We start from the raw sequence: 3,997 nt of genomic DNA on the forward strand, positions 1-3,997 counted from the left end.
AGGCTGTGAATTTTAACTAGAAGAGAGGAAAACCCCCTATTTCTGCTTTCATCCCTTATCTAATAGCCCAGCCCTGACCTCTCTTACGAACTTATCAGTATATCCTGCTGCCTCCCTGTCTGCTCCCCTTGGAACACTAACAGACATCCCAAACTGATCTTGTCCACAACCAAGTCCCTGATTGGTCTTCAGGCCATTTCATTATGCAAAATCTTTAATTTATTCACCCCTTACCACAGGTACCAATAAAAAGAGTTGCTCTGGCCCTGAGAAGAGGATTGGTGGCATCCCTAAGAAGTTATAACTACAAGCTGAACCTCCAAAAGTTTATGGCCAAAAATGAAATCACATAGTGAACTCACTTTAAACTGGGAGCTGTAGGCACCTGAAAAATCTGAGACTCTCATCCTAAGCCACAAAGAACCTCCACGTATAATTTCCCAGAGAAAGCCAGCATCATACAAGGGAACCAGCCTCCTTGGGAACAAAAACAGAGCAGGAATAAACAGAAATGACAAACAGAACACAGGACTTTAAGCAGTGGTATTATCAAACAATATGACAAAACTATAATGCCCAATAAGTTTTAAGAGAGAAAAGACAAGATTGAAAATACTTGCAGGGAGCAAGCCACAGAATGACCCTGGAGATTTAAAAAAAATTTAAAAAACAAATTCAACTTTTGGAATGGAAGACACAGCAATTGAAATTGCAACTCAAGGGCAGACTTAGACTGAGCAGAGCGAACAGAAAATTATTGGACTTTAAAAAGGTGTAAAGTAATTATCAAAAGAGAGATGAAGACTAATGAAAGTGACATGAAGAATAGAGTGATATGTAAAAATCATTTCTAGAAGGAGAGAAAAAAAACAATGCAACAAATCATTTGAAATTGTGACAGCTCAAAAATTTCCAATACTGGTAAAATACATTAACTGATCAATAAATACCAGCTGGTTTTCTTTTTTAATCCATACCTAAGAATGAATAGCCAATTTCTCAAGGGAGACTACGGAAATGATGAAAAAAAGTCAAATAGCCATTCAATGTACGGAAAGAAAACAACTAGCAACGTGACTCATATACCTAGCGTACTGTGTTTTAAAGTTGAGGGTGAAACAAATTTTGAGAAAAAGGATATGCTACCAGCAGATCCTTATTAAAGAAAATTTTAAAAAACAATCTTAGATGAAAAAGTGTTCCAAAATGAAAGGCCTGAGAGGTGAGAATGTATGAAAATTGTTCAGTAGGTTTTTCCATATAAACAAGTTGTTTATATAAAACAAAAAGTGTTAAGTAGAAATTATTCTTAACAAATGGTATTTTCATCTTTATCATCAATGAATAATTCATTGAAAGATAACATTAAAATACATAACAAAATAACAATTTAAAAAAAATAAATGGAGTTAAACTGCCTCAACTTTCTGTCATTTCCTAAAAGGGTAGCAATAATATTGATTAAATTTGCACACCAGTGAGTAAATTATGCATGCTATAACTTCTAACACAACTGCTAAAAGAAGGAAATGCAGTGTGTGATGGATAAAGCAGAAGAGGACAAAAATGAAAAACATTCATAAATCCCCAAAATACAAATGGATTAAAAAAAAAAAAAAACACAGGACAGGAAAAACAGGTAACATTACTTCTAAATAAGTAAATGCTCCAGAGATTATAGAGAAAGAATATAAAATACCCAATTAATTGGCATTTTTACAGAAAGATCATAAATATCAAAAGCTGAAGGAAGAAGTAGGTCAGTGTTTTATAGGACCTGAAATATACAATTTAGGGACCTTTAAAAAAATAAAAATTATCAAGGTAACATTAGGAGCAAAAACACACACTTATACAGAGAAATTAAGAATTTTAAACATGTACAAATATCACCAACAAATCAAGGGAAATAACATCTTTATTATTACTGCATATTATAATTTATTTTCATTATATTACAAATAATAATTTCATCTTACTCTAGCATGGCTGTTATGAATATTAATGAATTAAAAAATAAAATCTTTCAGCTTCACAATTTTTAATAGTTATTGCTGATCTTAACTTTCACTGCCATTTCTGGCACAGTGTGCTTATTTCTAGGGGATAAGTCCTTAACCTTTGGTTCATGTTTTGATCCCCTTTCTCTCCCCTGAGACCACCTAACTATCCTTAGGGAGGAAGGATAGCCCATTCGAATACCAGCCAAAGAAAGCTATTGTTTCTCTCTTAATATCAGATAAAATGAACCTAAAGGCAAAAAGGATTTCTAAAGGTGTAATGATCAAAAGTTAAATTCATTAACAAGCTATAACAATTTAAAATTTGTATGCACCTAATGATATCATCTTAAAATGTATACAATATTGAGAAGCCTATAAGAAATAAGGGATAAATCTACAACCATAGTGGCAGACTTCAACTGCTAGATCAAATATGAAAAAAAAAAATCAGTAACAAAAAGGTTGAGCAACATGATTATCAAAGTTAACCTAAACTGCAGGACACACATTCTTTCCCATTTCATACATAACACACAAAACATGACTCATATACTAGGATCATAAAGAAAAATCACATATGGTCCATGAATGCATTTTGCAACAATATTTTGAAGGTAGTATCTGCCCTGTTTCCTTCCAACCTCCCCCCCAACATACACACACAGTTTTTCATCAGACCCCAAAAAGGTGGTTGTAAAAAAAAAATTACAAGCTTTGAAAAAGGTGGTGGCATCTTTAAAAGTACCTGACCCAAGAAAATAAATTACCTATCTATTCTTTTATTGAAATCATTTATATTATTTGTTGATGAACCTAATCTACCTAGAATAGTTTCTATAAGAAACAACAATCTTGTATACTGTAATTCAAAGACTTAAGATATGAAATGGTAACAGACATCATAGGGACCTAAAAGTCCATTATTATTCACTTCAGCTGTTCAGAATCCCAGCTGCGATCTAGTTCATCTGTAAGACCATTGCCCCAGGCATTTATATCATTCCCGGAAAAACTCCCCAGAACCTCACTTCAAATCTGCTGCCTGAAACAGCCAACTGTTTCATTTTAAAGATTCTAGTGATTTTTAAATTGCCTCTATTAGAGAGGGAGTAATTGGTAAAAATCCCTATGGGTCGTGGCTGGGAAAAAACTGTCACTGGTAATAGCAAGGAATTACACAAAAATGCCAATGAATTTTCTGATTGATGGAACTGAGACACAACTGCAGTTTAATATCTAAGGATGCTGACCACTGGATAAAAGAGGACCGAGGCACAAGCTGTCACACATACACACGTGCATGCCAAGGTTGGGGAGGGGGCATTTAAAAGTAGTGTCTCTGCTTTTTAAGTTACATCACATGGTATGTAGACTAAATCCATTTTTGGCATCAAGATCCCAACATCTACATGGGGAAAGTTATTGTTTTCCAATTTTTTTCACCTATAAATATTACTTTTTCATCTATTAAAATACACTTACTTTCAACACTATAGTAGGAAAGGACTGTTCAAGAAATCAGTGGCAAGGTGCTCGCTTCGGCAGCACATATACTAAAATTGGAACGATACAGAGAAGATTAGCATGGCCCCTGCGCAAGAAATCAGTGGCAAGAATATGGACATTATCAAAAGCAAAACAAAAAAACCACAACATTGGGATGAGTTGGATGCCCCAACAAAAACGTACATCCTAAGTATTGCAACAACCTTCATTTCTCAAAAAGCAGATGAGTACACACACACGTTTAAGCATGACTAATACTAAATTTTGACATACATTTAGTGTTCTGCTTCAAGTAGCTAATAACACAATGATAGAACCATTTAAGATCCAGGATTTAATACTGTACTTCTGTTGACTGCTTCTCCTTGTTTTGTATCTTATAGTTTAAAAAGCAATTAGACAATATTAGGGTAGTACATTAACATTTAATTTCTTGGCTATAAACAGAACCTAAAAGAGTAAATAAATTAGGTTCTGCCAAGATTCCC

At 33.9% G+C, this 3,997-nt stretch overlaps 1 pseudogene; it reads left to right on the forward strand.

Annotated features, from left to right (window-relative positions):
• Window positions 1-3,532: 3,532 nt before the first annotated feature.
• Window positions 3,533-3,632, forward strand: LOC118021484 (annotated as a pseudogene).
• The last annotated feature ends 365 nt before the right edge of the window (window positions 3,633-3,997 follow it).

This window comes from Mirounga leonina, unplaced genomic scaffold, assembly GCF_011800145.1.
Source record: "Mirounga leonina isolate KUSES-001 unplaced genomic scaffold, KU_Mleo_1.0 Mir_174, whole genome shotgun sequence".
In the NCBI taxonomy this organism is placed as follows: domain Eukaryota; kingdom Metazoa; phylum Chordata; class Mammalia; order Carnivora; family Phocidae; genus Mirounga; species Mirounga leonina.